Source organism: Octopus sinensis, linkage group LG13, assembly GCF_006345805.1.
Source record: "Octopus sinensis linkage group LG13, ASM634580v1, whole genome shotgun sequence".
NCBI classification, from domain to species: Eukaryota; Metazoa; Mollusca; class Cephalopoda; order Octopoda; family Octopodidae; genus Octopus; species Octopus sinensis.
Genome location: NC_043009.1, coordinates 39,290,869 through 39,315,947, shown reverse-complemented (window position 1 = coordinate 39,315,947; position 25,079 = coordinate 39,290,869). Strand labels below are relative to the sequence as shown.

Below are 25,079 nucleotides of genomic sequence, written 5' to 3'. Positions count from 1 at the left end.
TTATTCAATTATTCATTAGACACACTTATTTTACCTCATTTCAGTTATTCTCAACTAGAACTTCCTCACATCAACAAATGTATTAAAGCAAGCTATATTTTCTCATGCCACGACACAATCAATTGAAGTCAGCGCTTGTTAATGGGAAAAGAAATATATTTTGAAAATCGGTTGCTGTCAAATCTAACAACTTAGCGTGTGAACTGATGTTTGACATTAGCTACGGATCACTAAACAATAGGTGTATTTAAGGTTACTTGCGTGTATACCAATGTATGTACATTGTACTTATTTTTACAATGCCAGTGATTGATGTTTTATTTGGGCTAGTTTGAGGTTTTTTAAAGAAATCTTTTGCGTTTAGTATCATTATTATCATGAGAAGAGGCGGCGAGCTGGTATAATCGTTAGCACACTGGACGAAATGCTTAGCGGTATTTCACCCGTCGCTACGTTCTGAGTTCAAATTCCGCCGGGGTCGACTATGCCTTTCATCCTTTCGGGGTCGATAAATTAAGTACCAGTTATGCACTGGGGTCGATATAATCGACTTAATCCGTTTGTCTGTCCTTGTTTATCCTCTCTGTGTTTAGCCCCATGTGGGTAGTAAAGAAATAGGTATTTCGTCTGCCGCTACGTTCTTAGTTCAAATTCTGCCGAGGTCGACTTTGCTTTTCATCCTTTCGGGGTTGATTATATAAGTACCAGTTACGCATTGGGGTCGATATAATCGATTTAATCCGTTTTTTTGTCCTTGTTTGTCCACTCTGTGTTTAGCCCCTTGTGGGTAGTAAAGAAATAGAAATATGTATTTCGCCTGTCTCTACGTTCTGTGTTCAAATTACGCCGGGGTCGACTATGCCTTTCATCTCTTCAGGTTCGATGAAATAAGTACCAGTTACGTCCTGGGGTCGATTTCATCGACCCCCTTCCCCCAAATGTTCAGGCCTTGTGTCTATAGCAGAAAGGATCATTATTATCATGAGAAAAGTGAGAGTAGAAAGGGGGATGACGGTGGCAAGACGGTTGAAGCTGGTTGGAACTACTCTGAGTATGCTTTTTTTCTTATTAGGAGGAAAGAAACCTTAGAGATAGTAGAGTAATCCGCGATATCTTGTGGGGTTTTACTAAAATTACCTCGGGTAGACTGCTCCCCTATTAGGGATTACATATATATTTTTACTCAATTTTTACTATTACACTATCACTTCATGCATATTTTTTTCTCCCTCTTGATCACAAAGGCTTTTCCCCACCAGCTCTTCCCATTACATTATCCTTTCAAATGCCACTCCTCATACTTATCTCTAAGGCTCGGCCCTATTGAAACCACTTGTGAAATGACCTTGCTTAAATTCCTTACAACTCTTCCACTCCCTTGTCTTTTTTTATTGTTTCTCTTTTCTATATTCCATTCTTAAGCTCTTAATTTTCTCTTCATAATATATTCCCCACTCTAACTGTGCTTTCCTCACATTCTGGTCGAATTTCCCGTGTGTTGACATGTACCTTCTTGCGACAATGTAAATTTCATTTAATCACCATACCCTTGGCCTGAGGAGAATCCTGCAGTGTACACATCACTTAGATAATTATCACTTTTATTCCTACCACAGTTCAGCTAATTGCATATATCTATTGTTACTTTTCATAAAAAGCCTTTACTTTTTTTGATTTCCAACGTGTATTTTCGCTTAATTTTTCTTCTTACTTTTCCCTATATATATATATATATACCGGAGTAAACACATAAATGTGAAACAAGGTAGAAAAAAGTGTACTCAAATACCAGAGGTAGAGTAATATGCTTTATTTAAAAACAGCAGAAATTTAACAAAAGCAGTTACTCAGTTTCACGTTCCCGTTCGTCGGAAAGTTTTGTTAATAAGTACCAGATGAGTACAGGCGCTGATGTAATCGACTATTCCCCTCCTTACATTTCAGGCATTGTGCATATAGTAGAAAGAACTGTTATTATAACTAGGAAAGCGACAATGACAAGGATGATGGTGATGCTAATGCTTATGATGATGATGGTGATGATGTGTATTCTGGCACCACTTTTAGCCTTCTTTTCGTTTTGAAAGCCCAACTCAGTAAGATAACCGACAAATTCTCCATTACCACTACTACTGCTGTCAAAACTGCCTCATACCACATCTCTATTCTCTTATAAAACACAATTTACAAAATGCAAAATATTTTAAGCGAAATTACTAACCTCGCTGGAAACCTTTTTTTCAAGGGTCGCGAAGTAAATATTTAGGGGATTTAGTGAGTATGTTTACAATCTCGTTTATTTTCTTTTCTCAGGATAATCTTTTTAACATATGAAACAAAATAGCAAAAATATATTACATCAGAGCCATTCTATAGAAATTCTCATTAATCTTTCAGTTGTACTTACTTCTTTTTGTTTTTTTTTTGTTTTTTTTTGCTTGTTCAGCATGCACTTCCGACAACTCATATAATATTGGTAGGTGAACCGAAAATATAGTGCACAGCGTCGGCGGGGAGTTTTCTTATCACTATGTTTTTATTTTATAAATATGTATCTGTTTAAATATACATTCGTTCGCACTGACATACGTTTATAGTTGTTGTTACATATAAGTTTTATCAAGTGACAAGAGAAACAATAAATATATATATATATATATATAATATATATATATATATATATATATATATATATATATATATATATATATATATTATATATATATATACATATATATATAATATATATACATATTATTATATGCACATTTGCGTGGTGCGTTTGTGTATGTGTTTGTGTGTATGCGTGTGTGTGTGTGTGTGTGTGTATCTGTGTATTGTTCTTCTTGTCACCTCTTGTCAATTGACATATATATATACATATATATATATATATATATATATATATAATATATATATATATATATATATATGTATGTATATATATTTCGTGAAAGAGAGAGAAATATATACGTGGTGTACATACATGTAAATATACATGCTGACTTATAATGTGAGGTGTATTAGTTCATACATAAATAACACATAGAAACTATAACATTGTGATGTAATGAAATTTTTCACCTCCACACCAAGTATCCAAATATTATTGTCAGTAAATAATTCATCAGTTTCAAACCACAAAGGCGTTGGTTAAAACAAAAAACAATCTATGTGTTCATTATTTACAATGTATTTGCCAATAGAGTTACAAAGCAAAAATGATACAAACAAAAACGAGTTGTAAGATGAGAAGAAAAGAAATAAGAAAATTCTAATAGGAGAATAAACTGGCAAATATATATAAGAATTCGTCTATAAATAGCTGACAGTTCACTTGTAAGGTGAGTTGAATATGTTTCGCTATGAGAGTTAAAAGAGCCAAACGTGTCCGTTGCTTATCTTAGATGGGTTCCCTTTATATACAGTTTAATCTAATGATTGAATATTTTCTATCATTTTCTTCTTTTGTGTTAATATCTGCCACTGCTTTCTTTATTCGTTTTCCTCGCTCGAAACTCGTAACCACCATTGCTTCGATTTGATTGCCGTTTTGCTAAACCTAATGTTTGCCTATCAGCTGTGATACTGATTTCAAATTTTGGCACAAGGCCAGCAAGTGCGAACGAGATGTTAAGTCGATTACACCGACCCCTGTGCTCAACTGGTACATATTTTGTCGCCGCCGAAATGAAGAAAGGCAAAGTCAATCTCAGCAGAGTTTGAGCTCCGAATGTGCCGTTAAACATTTTCTCCGGTTCTTCCAACAATTTCGCCAGCTCACCGCTTTCCTCTTAGTCGTAATATCAGTATGGTTGCTAATAATAAAGAGAAACTGCCTATATTCCCACTTCTATGTATTGTGTTGTGTCTGTGCGTGTGTGTGTGTGTGTGTGTGTGTGCATGCGAGTGTACGTGTGCATGTAACAATCAAGTTTTATTATTACTTAATGTTTATAGACTGTTGATAGGACAGTTACTGGAGCATTTGTTCTGAGATGAACTATGTTGCAGATATACTGTATTAAAATCATATATATTGAAAGAAGACGCAAACTTGTCACAGCAGCACCTAGAATGGACCCCATAGACGTTTCGACCGTTTCGAGAAATTTCAAGAGGGAAAATTTGCTGTCGACAAAAATTCGTTGCTTCTGTTATAGGAAACAGAATAAAACAGTCACTGATGTTGCGAATAGCTGCTCGAGTGAATAAAAATCCGATATACGCAATTAAGGAAGTATTTAATTGAAATTGTCATCTATGTGTCGTACTTAATGTAGATACACCGTTAACAGATCAGTCACTGCGGCTGTTGTCCTGATATATCATCTCTTATGGACGCTGTGCGTTATATAATACTGTCTAAATTATCAAAAGGGAGGCTGCCTCATATGTACGTGTGTGTATATATAGAAATATTTATATGCATGTAAATATATCTATTTATCTATCCATCTATCTACCTATCCATCTCTCTCCCTCCCTCTCCTTCTCTCTCTCTCTATCTATATATACATACATACATACATACATGTATGTATGTATGTATGTATGCATGTATGTATACCGAGAGAGAGAGAGAGAGAGAGAGAGAGAGAGAGAGAGAGAGAGAGAGAGATTGAAAGATGTGATGGTAATGAAGGCAAGTAAAGAATTGAGGATCATGAACGGAAAACAATCTTTTCAAAGATGCAACAGTTTATAGTAAGCCAAAGAGATAAAGAAGCTGTGAGTAACGGAGAAACTACAAAACTTTAAGACGCAGAAAGAATATGGAGATAATAACCTGTCAATAATTGAATTGAATTCAAGCGGATAAGTCCTGCAAAAAGATATGGAGAAAAATACTGGAAACAGAATCAAAGCTCGGGATCAAAAAGATAACTCTGAGGATGAAAACGCAAAGGGAAAATGAAGCAAGTATTAAAGCAAAATAATATTTGCGCGCAAACACACACACAAACATACAACTCCTTCTACATACACACCCGTAACATTTATATACACATTGCTGCGTTGAACCTTCGTCTTCTTCGTTGACTATGCAAAGATACCTATGATGAGAGCCCGATAGCGTTCGAAACTATTTTGGGCTGTCAACGTTTCTTCAATCGAAGGAGGAATATATAGTTTGTATATCTACTATATACGAAGTGCGTTTGAAAACCTATCCCACCAAAATTAATGTCGGGTGGGAGAAATCCTGTGTATACCTGAGAATTTTCGCGCCCGTATGCTGCGTCAGTTCCCGGCTGTTATGTTTAGAATACTCACATGTAATGCATGATTGTTGGATGTTCATTTTCACTGAACGCATCGAGCAGAGATATTGGATTCGATTTTGCCAAAAGCTTGGTGATAACTTAAAGTCATTCAGAAATTCAGCTGGCCTTTGGTAATGATGCCATGGACAAAGTTCATTTCAAGGCGTATTACAACCGCTTCAAAGATGTCGCAGTTCAGTGATGAGCGAGGTAGGCTCGGGAAGGCTATTCACAAGCCGAAACATGGAACCAATTGAGAAAGTCCGCATATAATCACGGAAGACCGTCGTGGAACAATCCAGGAAATTGCTCAACAAATGCGAATAAGCTCGGGATCAGTGCACTCCATTTTATCAGAGGATTTATGAATGTGGAGAATGTCGGCAAAATTCATCCCCAAGGAACTGGGTGAACAGTTGAAGAAGCTCCGTTTGGAAATCGCTGTGGAGAAGCAGAACTATGCAAACCACAACCCACACTTCATGGGCACCATCATCAGATAGGAGTTTAGGGTATCTGCTCCATGCATTCATTCATCTTATATGAAAACGAAATCTGACAAGCGCGCACTACACTTGTGTGTGTACTCCAGACGTAGCACACGGGAGCCGACGTGTTCTATAGGTGCGAAATTTTGCGTGCATGCGCAAAAAGGGTAGCTTCACTCCACGTGACATAAGTTTTGTCAGGATAAAATGAACTCGGATACTTTTTGAACGCACTTTGTATATTACATGCAAACATTCTCTCCCCCTCTCTCTCTCTCTCTCTCTCTCTCTCTCTCTCTCTCTCTCTCTCTCTCCCTCTCTCACACACACGCTTGCACACGTATGTATTATATATATATATATATATATATATATATATATTATATAGTCTGCACGTCTAGCGAGCGGGTGGTGTCTTTCGGAAGCTAAAACGATACAAACCGAATTGTGACTAGCGATGTATATAACATCTCAAACTCTGTGAACTCATGTCATCACGTATAAATAAATAAATACAAAGATACATGGATAGATAGATAGATAGATAGATAGATAGATAGATAGATAGATAGATAGATATATTATAAGAGAAAGGGAGAGAGGTTTAAAGACAGGGAAATGCAGCCAGGTAGGTAAGTAGATAGGTACGTGATGCATGCATTTCTGTAGAATGGGTGTCAGTGTGTATGCGTGTGTGTGTGTGTGTGAGTGTGTGCGTGTGTGTGTTGTGTGTCTGTATAGATGTGTCTGTATATCTCATCTATCTTTGACTCTGTTTAACAATTATGCTTTGCATATTTCTGAATTATCGGAAATAATTATAAACTGAAATGCTGACAACATATTTGAAAGAACTAGTTAATCTTATTACACAAGCACACACACAAATATGTATATATGTGTATATATATATACATACGAACATGCATATATATACATATATATATATATATATACATACATACACACACATGTATGTATATATATATATATATATGTATATATACACACAATCAAACATATATATACATACATATATACATACATAAATATATATATATTATATATTACTACACACACTCATAAATACGTGTGTGTGTGTGTGTGTGTGTTCGTGTTAGACTGCGTGTCGGCCTGTGATGAGTGGGTTTCTACGTATGCATATATCAATTAAATATGAGTTTGCAGATAGATATTATGTAATTTTCGGAAATATTACTTCAATTATCTGAAATAAACCGAAATATCTTTCAGAATATCAATATCAAAATCTAGTTCACATTCCAAAGTTCCCTCTATTGCATTCTTTTCTATCGTTACAATTTAGTTTCCGTAAGATAATAAATCTGAAATACTAAGCGCCATTTTCAACGTAATTCTTCTCCAGGAAATAAGACAAATCCTCTATATCTTGATGATATATAATGATAATATGATTTTATGTCATGCTAATTGTTGATATAATTATATATGGAGACCATCTATTTTCATACATTACTATCTATGCATTCATTTATCTAATTTATAACACATTGCATCCATTTGTATGTATATGTATCATGTCGATTGGGCTATATATCTATAAGCATTCGACAATAAATCCACAACTAATGTTTCAAAATTGCACTCTACTTCCCAATGAAAATGTCGTTTAGGAACAAAATGGGGTGAATTTCCAGATTTCTTCCATCGTTTCGCATTAATAGTTAAACACTTCTCTATCTGCCTGTTTATCTACCTATCTCCCTGCCTATAACCTGTCTTCCTATGTATGTGTGTGTGAGTGTGTTTTTGTGTGTGCACACACACACACATCCCTCTTTCTCTCTCTCGATATATATATATATATATATATATATATATACACAGACACACGCACATATCTGTCTACATACCTATGCCCTGTGTGTGTGAGTGTATAATATACATATATATATATATGTGTGTATGTGTGTATATACTTATAAATATATATTATATATATATATATATATATATATATATATATATATATATACAGACATAATACTCAAGCATATAAAACATGTATACATGCAAGCATACCCGGATGAATGCGTGAAATAGCGTAAAATATAGATAATAGCTAATAGTTTTGGTAAACCCAATCAAAAGTGAGAGGCTGCACAGATGCATCAAACGTATTTAACATGGTAGTATAAGTCACTGACTCAATACGTCACGAAACGGCCAGCTAACAGCTTCTCCAGATTTTTCATCACAATAAACTATAGACTATTGCGCCATATTTAATTTACAATATCGACCCATGCTGTTGAAATGTGGGCACGCAATTTATGTATTAATGGGAAGATATATCTACGAAACCGTTTGGTTATATTGCAGATTGATGTGAAATTGCAATGGTGATAAAAATAATGATTGAATAATAGGGAAAGCAAAGTGGTTTCAAAATAGAGATGATAGTAGTAGTGGTAGTAGTAGTAGTAGTAGTAGTAGTAGTAGTAGTAGTAGTAGTAGTAGTAGTAGTAGTAGTAGTAGTAGTAGTAGCGGGTGTTGTATTAATAATAATAATAATAATAATTGCAGTACCAGGCAGTGGTTTTCCTGGCTTCTGATCTTAACCCATTGGAAGTGTTATCATGTACGTTGTTTTGTCTTGGTATAAAAGATGGGCTACAGCAAATATTCTGCTCAACTCCACAGATTTGCTTGTGAGTTGTTTGACCTTAATTAGTTGAGCATGTCCCTTAGTGGCTGACGATATGTGCACCTCTGATCACGAGCTGAAGTAGTTGGGGAGCATCATAGCCATATGTTGAAAGAATTCTTTGAGACTTGGATAATTCACCTTTGGAAATATCGGTGCTGCGTTCAACATCATTTAACAGCCCTTATTCAGTGACCTTTTGAACGGAGTAGCTACTCGAGCTGAAGAAAATTCTAACTAGGCACCACCTGCAAGGTCGTGTGATTTTTAACTGGATATGAGATCACTATGTTGCGCACATATGGTCGTGGTGCATGTGTTTGGTGTACCCTTATCAGATGGGTAGTCATGATGGGTATACTGGGCTTCGCATATTTTACCCCAGTGTTACATTGATGGCATGCACTAGTCTTTCACTCATTAATAATAATAATAGTAATAATAATAATACTACTACTAATAATAATAATAATGGTGGTAGTGGTGATGATGATGATGATGATGATGATGATGATTTTATCTCAAGGCCAGGAATATTAGCGGGAGTTGGTAAACAATAATCATCTCTGCGCGAGTGTAATGGAAAAAAAAAGATGAAGATGTAGGTGAAAGACGCTGTTGCAATATCAATATGAAAGTGTGGTGGTACTAGCGGTCGTGGTGATTTGCGATGCAGAATGCAGCGGCGGGAAAATGGATGGAGAAGGACAATTACGTCATTAATGGAAAAACGTTACGTTCCATAGGATTTCCTTGGGAATTCAGATAGATTAGCAGTTTTGCCTTTACATTTGGTGTTATATTTCTCTATAAATTATAATGAATTTAACGTTTTGTATAGCTGACCAGCCAGAAAGTGAACATGTGTTCGCACACCGCTCTTCACACCATTTCCATTTCAAATGCTTCGCTTTTCTCTCAGCACGCTCTTTGCCTCCGAATAACTCTTCCCATATCTCTCTATCATCACCGCCATTTTCTATCTCTCTCGCTCTTTGTATCTTTCTTTCATTCTCTCCGTCTCTCTCGCTTTTTCTCTCTCTGCCTCCCTACGTATCTTCCTTTCTTTCTTTCTCATTTTCTCACTTTTATCTCTCTCTCTCTCTCTCTCTCTCTCTCTCTCTCCATTTTCTCCTCCAATTCTCTCTGTTATCGCTCATACACTCACACGCTATTTCAATATCTATATTCTTCTTGTTATATTGTTACCTACCTCATTACTTTGCTTGTTCCATATCAGCTCCCATGACAAATGTATGTTTACATCAACATGTTAGATAGTCTGTTTTTGAAAAGGAATCATATCTGAAGTGCTTTGAAGTCGCCCCATGAACAGCAGCACAAAAACTGTAACAACAATAGAAACACGTTTTCTGTGAAGACGTTATTCAAACCAGCAAACATTAGAAACACATTAACAGTTTCTCCTTTCATAATTCATAAATCTTAACACGCCTTCAATGCGATATAAATGCACATAGAGCCGTACACACACACACACACACACACACATTCATATATATATATATCGAATATATATATATATATATATATATATTATATAATATATATATATATATGTATATATATGTATGCATGTGTGTGTGGTGTGTGGGATGGTTATATTTATATATGGATATATATATATATATATTGATAGATAGATATATATTTACATATGTGTACCTGTATAAATATGTATACACATAACTATTTGCGCATAACCGCATATTATATATATATATATATATATATATATATATATATATATGTATATGTGTGTATGCATATATGTACATTTGCATATGTAAACACACGCACGCAAAACACACATACAAATACATACATAAAAAAACATACATGCATATGCATGTTTATACACATGGGCTTGCTCACATAAATATTCAAGTGAAAAAGCGCATAAAATTTATGCGTCTACGCATACATACACTTGCACATGTATATATATATATATATATACACACATATATATATATATATATATACACACATGTATATGTGTGTGTTTATGCTTGTGTGCGATGCGTGTCTACGTATGCGTGTGTCTGTGTATGTATGTACGTATTTAAATGCGTATCTTTACATACCAAGGTATTGCACATTATCGTAGATCCATGTATACCAAAAGATTATGCCTATGTGTGCGTGTTGATCCGTGTGTGTGTGTATGCATGTGTGTGCATGCATGTGTTGTGTGTGCATGCATATATTTATAAGATGGATATATAAATAAATATATATATATATATATATATATATATATATATATATATATATATATATATATATATCCTCTCATAGACACACGCACGAACACAAATACGTGCTTTATGATTTATTTTTCCCCTACAGTTGCACAAATACGGGTATACACATACATAAATAAATGCTTGAAACATACACACACACATAACCATGCACACACGCACACATACATACGCACACACTCCAACAGGCTCCGTTGTCCCCATGTGTATGTTTGTGTTTGTAACCTTTGGTGCTTAAATATATTGAGGTGTTACTTCCTCATAGCTTTACCCTTGTTCACAGACACAAACCCTGGATATAAATAAACTACATTGGCTATATATTTGTAATGCCTAGAACGTGGGCGTCCGAATTGTTTTCAGCTCACTATTTTCCTTATAATGCTAGGGTTTCTATTCGAAACAAAAAAAAGCACTAACTCAGGATTGAGACGAACTCGGTCACTCGCGTTTGGGGACATGCTGGGGCATGTTTTGACCGAAGGTTATCATGGAAAAAGTGAGATCGTGATTAGAGATCGAAATAGGAACATAGTAATTAAAACGAGAGCATCTTAAATGTACTCACACAGACAAACACACACATACACACACAGATAGACCCACCTACACACAAACCCACAGAAACCCACATGCACACACAAACACACATATTCGCATATTCACATGTGCACACTCATCGCTCATGTACACAAACACATGCACAAACTGACCCAAACAAAAACACACACGCTTACATGCACATACAATGAGCTTATTCTACAAATAAGTAAAAGGCCGAATTTACTCATTCATCTGTATATGGTGTTCAAGTACCACGTACTTTAACAATAAATAACTAACGATACAAGAAGGTCGCTACACCATAGTTGCTTGTTCGGCTAAAAACAGCAGCCAGTTGTTCCTTTAGTTAAAAGCTACACACTTGAATTAAAGGCGTACATTAGATATACAATCCAAAATACCTATTAAAAACGTAAAGGACTAAGACAAGAGAGACTTTGATCATAAATCTACTGCATCACTACTAGCTAATCTAGGGCTATACAACAATAATATGAGTAGGGGCGCAATGGCCCAGTGATTAGGGCAACCGACTCGCGGTCGTAAGAACGCGGTTTCGATTCCAAGCCCGGTCATTGTGAGTGTTTATTGAACAAAAACACCTAAGCTCCACGAGGCTCCGGCGGTAGAAGGGGGATGCACCACTACTTTCTTTCACTCTTTCTTCCTACTTCTGCCACAAAGCAGAGGAACTATGGTGTAACCCACTATGGTGTGGTAAACTTTCAGAACCTCTGTACGCTAGGATGGTTCAGCTCTCCACCCGTTAAAAGCCACCGTTTACGGAATAAGGATAACAACGTACAGATGTACATATATATATAGAGAGAGAGAGGGAGAGAGAGGACCTCAAACACCAACACCAGAAGCAGTACCTTGGGACCAGCAGCAGCAGTAGTAGTGGCAGCAGTAGTAGCAGCAATGACTGCAGCAGCAGTAGTAGTAGCAAATGTAAAAGCACCAGCACTACTACCACCACCACCACGTCTACTATCATTGTCATCATCATCATCATCATCAGCATGAATATTATCTATCATAACTGATTTTCACTGCAAACATTCAAAATTGAGTGAGCTTAGATGCGCTTGTAGTTTGTGTGTGTGTGTATCTGTGTCTGTGTGTGTCAGTGTGTACCTGTGTCTGTTGCATGTTTGTGGGTTTATCTGTGTTTGTGTGCTTACATGTGTGTGCGTATGTATGTGTGTGTATGTTTGTGTGTGTGTCTGTGTTGTGCGTGTTACTCTTTTACTTTTTTACTCTGTTACTCGATTCATTCATTTGACTACGGCCATGCTGGAGCATCGCCTTTACTCGAGCAAATGGACCCCAGGACTTATTCTTTGGAAGCCTACTACTTATTCTATCGGTCTATTTTTCCGAACCGCTAAGTTGCGGGGACGTAAACACACCAGCATCAGTTGTCAAGCGATGTTGGGGGGACAAACACAGACACACAAGCAAACACACACTCTCACACACACACACACATATGTACATATAGATATATACTACAGGCTTCTTTCAGTTTCCGCCTACCAAATCCACTCACAAGGCTTTGTTCGGCACGAGGCTATAGTAGAAGACACTTGCCCAAGCTGCCACGCAGTGGGACTGAACCCGGAACCATTGTGGTTGGTAAGCAAGCTACTTACCACACAGCCACTCATGTGCCTATTGTGCAAATATTATTTTCTATTTGTTTCAATCATTGGGATACCTGCTGGATGGAGTAATATCTTGAAGTGCATAATGAATCGTATTGATCCACACTTTTCTTTCGTTGTTGTTGGTTACTTAATCCATATTTATTTTTCGACCTGGTAGGTTAGGTCACACAAACGAATCACAATGGTTTTTTTCCGTGGGGTTAACATAATCCAGAGTGTCATACATACGTTATGCATATACGCACGCGCGCGTGTGAATGATTAGATTACATATATTATATATATATATATATATACAGTGAGAGAGAGAGAGAGAGAGAAGAGAGATATATGTCTGAATATATATATATATTATATATATATATATATATATATAATATATATATATATATATATATATGTAGTATATATATATATATATATGTATGTATGTATATATATATATATTATATATATATATATATATATATATATATATATATATATATATATATATGTATGTATGTATATATATATATATATATATATGTAGTATATATACATACATGTATATACATACATATATATATATGGATGGATGGATGGATGGATGGAAGGCCTCAACACAATTTTCTGACTGCCAAGGTATACGCAGTAGTCATATATTTCTGAACCTACCCCATCTCCCTTCTCTCTCACTTTCTCTCTCTCCCTTCCTCTTTCTTTCTTTCTCTTTCTGTCGTTCTCTTTCTCTTTATCTCTTTGTCTCTCTTTCACGTGCGCTCTCTCCCTCTTACTCATGCGCACTGTCGCTCACCCACTCACACTATCTCTCTCTTTCTCGTATTCTCGTCTTCTCACTTTAATGCACACTATTATTAATACTTAATCATAAAAGTTTAATAATGTTTTTTCCCCGTAACACCAAAAATGATTAGCTTGATATCCTTATCCATTTATTCAATTAGTTTAACGTAGTTTCGCAGTTTAATATTTCACACTAATCTCCACCACGTAACCGAGAAAAAGATAGTAAATACCCATTCATTAATGTAATAGAGCTAAGGTAAATGATATCATCTCTTTCATTTCGTCTTAGATTTTAACTCTATGCGTTTTAAAACTCTTTAATTACGTATTTATTTAAGTAAATATTTATATGCATACTTTCATTTCTACCATATTATCTAAATAACACCGTTACTAGTCCGTTAATATTATCTATGCATCTTCTGCACATGTATGCACATATTTCGTCAACATTTTTGAAAACGACTATCAGTTCCCAATGTAGATAGTTCTCTCCTATCTTAGCCACGATTTTTTATCAGTGGAAAATACCAGCGATTTGAGCCTTTGCAGTTTGGAAAGAATCTAATCCCAAGTGTTTCTCTCATATTACAAAGAACCCAAACGGATACCACGATGCACTTCTCCCACCTGCCATTTTTACTCTGAAAGCATTTGAGGCAAAGTTGACCTCAGCACTCAGAAGAATATATACCTATTTATCTAAAACAAGAATTATATTTTTGTTCCGTTCTTCTTAGCGCGGCGAATACCGAAACAAATATATAATTCTTGGTTTACTTAAATCATTACATCAAATGCCTTTTGGATAAGTAGCATCTTATTATATAACCCTTATTTAATTTTTCAAAGGTCAGACTTTTCATCCATTGCTTCTCTGAGAATTCGGTTTTTCAAATAAATTTTAGAAGGCATTTTGTCAAACGCCTTTCCTAGAAGTTTTTCTTAAAAGCTAATCCATATATATTGTCTAAGTTACAGCCGTTTATGTAAAAGTCAGGGATTTTGTGTTTTAGATTATTATTATTTTATTATTTGAAAACGCTGCTTGTATAAGTTATCTCCCTTCTGCAGCCAATTAAATCTATCAATTCATATATCACCAGAACAATTATTCACTTCAAACATTAATCTACAATTGCGTTCCATTAATTATCCCCCGCTTCATTGTATTTCCCACCCTAACTTTTTCCCTTTCCTATATTGTTTATGCTATTATAATTATGCATAAATATATTGCCTAATATTCAGCTATTTCCTCTGAAAATCCCTCTTTTTAAGCAAATCAATTGTAAAATTGTAAAGCAAACAATAAAACTCCAGTCGCCATTCCTTTAGCATAAAGTCGTTATTTAATACGATGTATTCTCTTAAAGAACACATACATTATAATTCTCCGTACTTGCGTGTACGCGCGAATGTATCTGTATATATTTTCATTAGGATGATATTAAGATCCTATTAGATGTGCAGATTTAATATAGAGTATCAGTGGGAGCATATTTATATATAGTAGTATGTATAGGTATACTTAAGCATTTGTAAGTCTTATATTTTACCTAATCCAGAAGCAGGTGAGTTGTCTGCAAGAAGAAGTTCGAATAGTATGTACAAAGTGAAATGGTTAAACAATCGTAGTTCTAAGCAGTATATTTCCATAAGTTTTTACCTAAAAATGACAAGATGTACGGTCATCTTTACAGCTGTTTCGATACATCCCGTAAATAGTGGAGATTATTAAGCATATCATATAACTGATATAGGCTTTTAGCTGCAAAGATGAAATATTATATAAACGCATTTAAGGAGACGTAATATCAGCACACATGAACCATGATACATAAGCAATTTCATGCATATATGTACTGTACATCATCTTCAGAAGGGTAGGTAGCATATGCATTTTGTAGATAAAATGCACAGTGGTCGTATATGAGAAAATATATTTACTCTAAAGCAGGGGTCTCCAACTCAAATGACTCGAGGGCCACACCTCATGGCAGTGGGGGTCTTAGAGGGCCACAAATATTTTCTGCGTGTTCTTGGACCTTTTTCAAAGAAAAAATATACGTGATGCTGTTTCCAATTATAAATCAGGACGCAAGAATTTGATCCTCAAGCCAAGGCAGCATATTTATTTCTTAACAACTGATGACAATGATAGTTAGACATATTTATGGCATATAATATATATATATATATATATCAAGAACGAATATACTCTCTGCTCAAAACTACTGGCTACTTTTCTAGCACGGCTTTTCCTTAACCAGCTCGGAAATTTCAGACATTATTGTTCTGGTTATTGTCAATCTTAAGGATGATTTCAAATGTTCATCTGTCAACCTGGAACGCAGGTAAGTCTTGTTATACACTACACTTTCTTAACCAAACATCATATGTTTGGGTATTTCACAGGGTCCACATAGGTGTTGAACTGAGGCACTCCACCATCTGAAAGCTGTTTTAATGCTGAATTACATGTGATGTCAATAAGTTCAATTTGAATAGAGGAAGGAACATCATTAACATCAACAGCAAAGGGGTTCGAAAACATATCAAGCTGTGGCTTCAGTTCCTTCAATTCTTTGAATCGTCTGTCAAATTCCCTCCGCAGTTTGTTGATAAATTCCACACACTCCTATAGGGCATCACAGTCCACTGAATTCAACGTTTTCAGCGATGGGAAATGGTCAGTTTTTTAGTAATAGTTGTTTCTCCCACAGACTTAGTCATGTTTTGAAAGTAGTGATGTTGTCACTTATTTACATAATCATCTTTGACTCGCTTTGGAGTTTCAAATTAAGTGTATTCAGGTGCTTGGTGATGTCAACAAGGAAGGCTAAAAAGTTACAGAAGTCATCATCACCCAATTCTGGAACATCTGTTTGTTTCGTAGCCGTGTACACACCCATTTCTTCCCTAAGCGCAAAGAATCTCTTCAAAACATTACCCCGATTTAACCAGCGTACCTCGGTGACAAAGAAGCTCTCCATATTTACTATACATTTGCTCCAGGAAGGTTTTTAATTGGCGATGATTTAAACTGCGCACTTTGATGGTTTATACGGTTTTGACCACGACATCCATGACATTTCTTGATGAATCAGGCAACGAATATGTACAATAGTTGGACAGCCAAGTTCAAGTTACTTTGCCTTAGCTAAGCCAATCACACCTCAGATTTCAGAAAACATCGCAGGTGCTCCATCAGTTGCTACGGAAACAAGCTTCTCCCACTTCAAGCCAGAACCTTCAACTTTCCAACGCTTTAAAAACATCTTTCCCTGTTGTCGTGTTTTTCAGAGGGACTAAGTCAAAAATTTCTTCGGTCACTTTGATATCTTTTTTAATGCCACGAATGAAAATTGCACAAAATGTAATATCACACATACCAGTACTCTCATCAAGTCCCAGGGAGTACGCATGAAAATTTTGATATAATGCAATTAACTACTTCTCCACACTTATTGACGTTTCTGTAATTCTTCGAAAAACCGTGTTAGCAGAAAGACTAATTTCAGAATAGATTTTCTGTGCTTTTTGCCGAACCGTTGTGTTATGAGGACATAAACAAACCAAATACCAGCTGCCAGTTTGTGGGAGGGGGTTACCTCAAAGCTCACATATATACGCGAGAATACAAGCACACATACACGCATTCATACAAACTGATACATGCACACACACACACATACATACATACATACATACATACATACATACATACATACATACATACATACATACATACATACGTAAGTATGTATGTATACATATGAAGAAACCTCTTTGGTCATGAGTGACCATGGGATTGCACCTAGAAAGTTACTCTCCGAGGCACAAGTCCGGGCAAGGTTGTTGGTGGAAGACAAGAAGTCGCCCATGCATACAAGCCTCCCCTCTCCACATCACTGATCATATCCAAGGGAAGGGCAAAGGCCGATATGGCTTGGCGCCAGCCAGTGACGTCGGATCTCATCTCTACAGATAAGTTAGCTGGAGCAACGTGAAATAAGTGCCTTGCTGAAGAACACAACACGCAGTCCGTCCGGTAATCGAACTCACAACCCTACGATCGTAGGCTCGACGCTCTAACCACTGATCCATGCACCTTCAAACATACGTACCTATATATATATATATAATATATATATATATATATATATAATATATATATATATATATATATATACATACATACGACACGCTTCTACGTTGATTCTGTCTTCCAAATTCCTTCACCCGACAATGGTTGGCCTGGAGTAACAGTAAAAAACACTTCTCCAATGTGATATGCAGTGAGCCTGAACATGAAACCATGTGGTTTCAAAGTGACCTTCTTAATCACGCACTTTTTGCCGTGTACAAATATGAATGTTAAGTTCCTTTTACTATTTCAAAGCTAGTTTTAAGAATACCATTTACTGACAGTGTGAATCAATATTGAAACTATAATCAAAATTTATGGCAGAATTCTAGTTAACTAGGACTTCGAGTTTCGCCTGCAGGTTTTCTGAACTTGTGTGATTTAATAAACCGTTAAGCAATACAGAAAGTCCTAGTCAATACGCATTTATTTGTATGAATGTCAATACGATCCAACAACTTTCTCTTTCCATTCCATATTTCTTAATGATTGTACAATGATATTGCTTATGTTGCAAACGCGTCCAATCTGCGAAGCTTTCTTTTTTTATGTAACAGTTGTTGTTGAAAACAATCTAGGAAAATAAATGCAGAAATAATTGCAAATTCAATTTGAAGCCATCCACTTAATCATCTTCGGTTAAGTCTTTGCAATGGAATTCTTTCTTCTAACAGAATTTTCCTTTTGACTTAGGAACACACAATAATTCATCAAAGGATGCAAGTTAGAACAAAATCATTAATAACAATTTCACTCAATAATTCAAAAACTCAGGTGCCAGGTAACGAAAGATACGTAGAATATTGCTGTTAAGTAAAATAAAAGGAAGATAAAGTGGATGCGAGAAAGAGAGAGAGAGAGGCGGGGAGTGAGATTGAGAACGTATGGGGAAAGTAAGTTAAACGAGAGACATAAGAGAAAGATAAACTAGAGAAGCAGATTAGAAGAAAAAAGAAAAAGAAAGGTGTGAGAGTAATAAGATATGCGAAAATGGCAGAGATACAGTGGTGGAAAAACCGAGACAAAATGGAGGCCATCGGTAAGAGAGAAAGATAGCTACGTAGAAAGAGGAAAAGACAAAGAACAGTGAAAGAGCTTTATGAATCTATATAACTGTCAAATGTGAGAGTGATTTGCCACGTGTTTCTCGTCTCTAATTTTCGATATTTGTAACTCAGCTTTATTCGTTTGTTGTTGGTGTTGTTGCTGTTTCAATTAAGTTTTCCAAATGTTCAAGAGAGAATTCCTAATGGAAGCGTTATCTCTGAAAATATATGAACTTTTCAAATAAAAAGCTTCTCATTAGCATTAGTTTATTGGTTGGGATGTTTTAGAGAGTCTACACCGCCACACTGAAGATAAGAACAGAAAATTGAATATTTATTTGGCACTTATACATGCAGTTTCGAATAAATTGAGTTTTATTTATTTTTGCGATGAAGCTGATGAAGCTGATAACAATGAGAATAACAATGGTGATAATGATGCTGATAATGATGACGAGGAGGAGGAGGGGAAGGGGAAGGGGAGGATGTGGTGGAGGAGGAGGAGGAAAAGGGAAGTATAACTATGATCTACGCTATGATAATGAGGGGGATGATGATGTGAGAGAGTGGCAAAACCATGATGATGATGATGATGATGATGATGACGACGAGGAAGATGAGGAAAGAAGGGGAAAAGGCGGAGGAGGAGGGTTAGGATGATGTTGCTGTGCAGCTGCAGTTGCTGTTGCTGCTAATGATGATGATAATGATGATGATGATGATGATGATGATGATGACGAGGGTGGTGGTATCGGTGATGGTGGTTGTGGCGATGATGTTGGTGGTGGTGGTGGTAGTGCTAGTGGTGGTGGTGGAAGTGGTGGTGGTGATAGTAGTGGTGGTGGTGGTGGTGGTGGTGGAGGATGTGGTGGTGGAGGATGTAATGGTGGTGGTTGGTGATGATGGTGATGGTGACGATGATGTTCATGGTGGTGGTAGTGCTAGTGGTGGTGGTGGAGGTGGTGTAGGTCGTCGTCGTGATGATGATAATGATGCTGATAAGAAGGGGAGGAGAAGAGGAGGTAGTGGGTGTGGGAGACGAAGTAAAATATGAGGTTCTTGATGGTGGTGTTGATAGCATGACACTTTAACAACAGTAGTGAGCAATATATCAGATACCTCGCCCGAAGAATATATACGAGATATAGCAATAAATAAAGGAGATTTTGATTCGAAGAAATTTTATTAAGAAAATAAAAACTGTATATAATGCATTAGTGTAAATAATTTTCACAGACGTTAACAAAATTCTCCATTCTCTATTTCCATAGAACTCAATTATTTAATCATTCTTTGAATGCTCACGAGGTAACGACTGTTTTAATGAAACAATTTCAGTTAGTAGTGCAGCTACGTAGTGATGTTACACATTGCATTGGGAATCTGCTATTGAAAAAAGTGAAGTGAACCATGGATCTTTCCGAAATCTAGGAAGTGCTCATGTATACATCGATGTATAAATTTTATTTGTATTAGTTTAACGTTACGTATATATATATATATATATATATATATATATATATATATAGAGAGAGAGAGAGAGAGAGAGAGAGAGGGGGGAGAGAGTTGGAATATACAGAAGAACAAAAGACAAAGACAGGTTTATAACAGTTCGCAGGTATTTTTTCAGTACGTATTAAGCTACAAAATTATGTATTGTATAAGCGATCCCATTGCTGAACTACGGATGACAAATGAATTTATTTGCTCATTGATAGGGAATTCGAGTTATGGATCAACGTGTGCCTTTAGGATTATTTCTTCGTGGCTTGGGTTTAAGGGCCCTTTTTACTATGCAAGAAAACCAGTCATTTGTCTTCTCTTTCTGTATATATCTTCATGCAGTCTTATCTATATGAAGATATGTTGTATTATGGTATTTGTTACGCGTGCGAACCACTAGTAATGAATAATTCTAATTTTGTTTTAAATAAATACCAGTTGAGCACTGGGGTCGACTGTATTGACTTACCCCTCCCTCTGAATTACTGGCCTTGTGCCAAAATTTAAAATCATTTTGCTTTTCATCATCTCGGAGTCGATAAAATAAGTACCAGCTGGTCACTGGAGGGTCGATGTAATTCATTTACCCACTCCCATAAATTGCTGGCTTTGTGCCAAAATTTTAAATCATTTTGCTTTTCGTCCTTTCGGGGTCGATAATATAAGTACCAGTTAAGCAATGTGGGTCAATGTAATCGATTTATTCCCTCTCAGAATGTACTGGCCTCGTACCAAAATGTGAAACCAATATTCTCTTTTGCCGTCAGAACTCAGTTGTAGTAATATTATCGAAATGAACCCAGTAACAGTGTTTCTGAGAATGTAAATGTCGCATGTACTTTTAAGTGCTACCTTTTGATAGTATTTGCTTTGTTGTTATCCAATAACTTTTCGGCCAATATGACCTGCAGTGGTATATGTTCTACATCTTGAATTGCGCGTGAGAGCTCGTAGGAAATAAAACAACGGCGACAAGGTAAGTGTTGTTTTACAGCTGCCTCTATTGTTACTACTATGCTAAAGCTACTACTACTACTACTTTCGATGATGATGATGATGCTGTTGAAGATGATGATTTTCCCGATCACAGTCACGATGATAGTAGTAGTAGTAGTAGTAGTAGTAGTAGTAGTAAATCATTTCTACTAAAAGTACAAGACCTGAAATTTGGGGGAGGGGAACTTGTCGATTTCACGGAACCCATGTTTCACTGATACTTTATTGACTCCGAAAAGATGTAAAGCAACGTCGACCTCGACGAAATTTGAACTCAGAACGTAAGACATACGAAATACCGCTAAGCATTCTGCCTGTCATGCTAACGATTCAGCCAGCTCGCTAACTTAAATTTTTTTAATATTATTTTATATACCCAGGCCTATCCCCCCCTTTTTTTTGGAGTGGGTAGCCACAAGACTCACACCAGGCATTCCATTCATTTCTCAACTCAAAGTGGCGAGCTCCGTTCTATGCTCGGGTCAAGGCATAGAACGCAACCCCCAATGTCAGCAGCGGGGCCCGACAGCATATGCTGTTTTACTCCCCGCCGCATCGTGCTGGTTCCGTACCCCTTTGAGCAGCATCGAATTCACTCATCCGTCCACAAACACTCTCCAAGCTTTCCTATGGTTTATAAACTCTTTTGCCTCTCTCACTCCAACACCTCTAACCACCAAAACTTTCTTCACACCAGCCATCCATCCACACAAACCGAAGTCAGCTTCAGGCTCTGCTGCCTACCACTTTTGTGTTCATCATCCTCCTTACCATCCGCTCCTCATCCGTTCTCTCCATGTGGCCAAACCACCTCAACATCCGTGTTTCCATTTTGGTCGTTAGTTTCCTCTCATTCATGCTCGCCTTCGCACCTCATCATTCCTCATCTTGTCCATCCGTGTCGCACCAACCATGGCCCTCAAACATCTCGTCTCGAACACATTTAGTTGCCTCCTTTCTACCTCCCTCAGCTTCCACGTCTCTGCACCATATAACATTGCCGGCACAATCACGCCCTCATACGCACCTCTATTCGCTTTCATACTCAACCTTTTATCTCTCAGCATACCTTTAACAACTCCAAGTATCTCACTCTCCTCGCTCACTCTATATCTCACTTTCTCAGCCAACCCCTAATCCGCCATCACATGTGATCCCAAATACTTAAAAACACTCAGCTCCTCTAACATATCACCATTTATATTCACATCCATCCTACCAGCCATTCCATCTCTCGAACATCTCATCACCTTACTCTTAGCTACATTCACTTTCAGTTTCCTCCTCTCACACACTCTTCCAAACTCTAAAACCACTCACCTCAGTTGCTCTTCTGAATCTCCCACCAGTGTTGAATCATCAGCATACAACAACTGACTCACCTGCTATTTCTCTTCATTTTCTCCCACCATTTGGGCTCCCCTACCAAAGGTTCTTGCATTTACTTCTCTCACCACACCATTCATATATAAATTAAACAACCACTGAGGCATCACACAACCCTGTCTTAACCGCACCTTCACATCAAACCACTCACTTACTTCACCACTCACCCTAATGCACGCCCTACTTAATAATAATAATAATAATAACAATAATAATAATAATAATAATAATAATAATAATAATAATAATAATAATAATAAACATGTAATGAAAAAAGTAGACAGGAAATGTATCCATCTACCAACAAAAGAAAAAAAACAGTTCAATTTGAACAAAGAAAATAGACAAAGAAATAGACAAAGAAAAATCCCAGCAATGGTTGAGAAGCTCAGGACTCAAAGCAGAAACAGAGGGATTTTTAATTGCAGCACAAGACCAAAGCCTCGCCACCAGAAATTACCAAAAACATGTAATGAAAAGAAATATTACAAGTAACTGCAGAATATGTGGAGATGGACAAGAAACAATAAATCATATTATCTCTAGCTGCCCAGTCCTGGCTAAGAAGGAATATATTCACAGACATGACAGAGTTGGAACCTACATACATTGGAAGCTATGCGAACATTATGGAATAACAACAGAAAAGAGATGGTATAGGCACACACCAGAAAAGGTCACAGTAAACGAGAAAGCAACCATACTCTGGGATATGCCGATACACACAGATAGAGAAATTAAGGCCAGCAGACCAGATATAGTTGTCAGAGACCATGAAGAAAATAAATGCTTTCTAATTGATGTATCAATACCGGCTGATGACAACGTGCCTCTAAAAGAAATGGAGAAACTCTCAAAATACAAAGACCTGGAAATAGAGGTAACTAGAATGTGGAATCTTTAAACAGAAACAATTCCTATCATAGTAGGTGCATTAGGCATGATAAAAAATATTCAGACAAATACATAACAAAAACACCAGGACTTACAAACACATATAACATACAGAAAATTGCACTACTAGGCACTGCACACATCCTACGCAGAACACTTTCCATACAATAACCATCAGAGCATCACAACAAATCACAGCACATACCCAAGGCACACAGAGCTGCGCTCGGTAGTGAAGTGAAAGCACGCTATAAAAATAAAACTACTGAATAATAATAATAATAATAATAATAATAATAATAATAATAATAATAATAATAATGATAATCAATGCCCAGATGCATGAGAGACAGAATGTCATGAAAGACCAAAGCTGGAAAGAAGTCGGGAGTAGGTTGACGTACCTTGAAATTTTGGATGGAAAAGGACATGTGTCCGATATAAGAAAATAATATAATGAAGCAAGTGATAGTGATTAGGAGGAAGGGTTACTTAACCCTGCGGATGGCCTGCAAAGGATGGTAAGAGTTGAAAACAGAGAAAAAAGTAGACAGGAAATGTATCCATCTACCAACAAAAAAAAAACAGTTCAATTTGAACAAAGAAAACAATTGCACTACAGAAAGTAACGAGACAGACTCTATGACATATTAATACTGATGTAGTATATGAATGCAGGACTATAGTCTACAGAGCAAAAAAAATAAAGCCTCGCCCACAGTTTCAAAACGTATGTGCATCTGATCATTCAGTAGAAAATCGCATGAATCCCTCAAAACAACAACAAAATCATCAGCAAGAGCAACAAGAACAACATTGTTTAATAAGGGAAGTAAGTCGATCACATTTTAAAGATCCGAAAATCATTTCGGATCTGAATGGAATATCTGCCACGACTTGAAGTACCGGAAGAAATACTGTGAAGTATGCAACCGGAAGCTCTAGCGATGCTCTAAGCTCGCCGTCCCAAACGATAATAAATAACAACAAGAAAAACAACGTGGTAAGCAAGAAGAATAAAAACAAAAGCAAGAAAAACATATTTTGCTTTTAGAGAGGAGCAAATGAGTTTTTCAAACCATTAATAATAAAGGTGATAATTATAACAATAGAAAGTCAAGAGCAACAGAAGCACCTATTGGTGGTGACCCCCTTCGGTTAGACACTGACCATGGGTTTGCACCTAGAGAGTTACCCTCTGAGGCACAAGTCTGGGCAAGCTTGTTTTATGGAAGACCAGCAGTCGCCCATGCATACCGACCTCCCCTCTCCACGTCACCGATGTTGTCCAAGGGAAAGGCAAGGGCCGATACAGCTTGGCACCTGTGACGTCGCAACTCATTTCTACA

At 36.6% G+C, this 25,079-nt stretch overlaps 2 long non-coding RNA genes across 2 annotated transcripts; one reads left to right on the top strand and one right to left on the bottom strand.

Annotated features, from left to right (window-relative positions):
- Positions 1 to 6,845: 6,845 nt before the first annotated feature.
- Positions 6,846 to 22,065, top strand: LOC118765718. The gene is made up of 3 exons (XR_005001584.1): positions 6,846 to 6,871; positions 16,899 to 16,903; positions 21,938 to 22,065. It is a non-coding gene; the product is annotated as an uncharacterized LOC118765718 (long non-coding RNA).
- LOC118765719 lies at positions 16,217 to 22,740 on the bottom strand. The gene is made up of 3 exons (XR_005001585.1): positions 22,670 to 22,740; positions 16,480 to 16,482; positions 16,217 to 16,227 (listed from the first exon to the last, which is right to left on the bottom strand). It is a non-coding gene; the product is annotated as an uncharacterized LOC118765719 (long non-coding RNA).
- Positions 22,741 to 25,079: the final 2,339 nt, after the last annotated feature.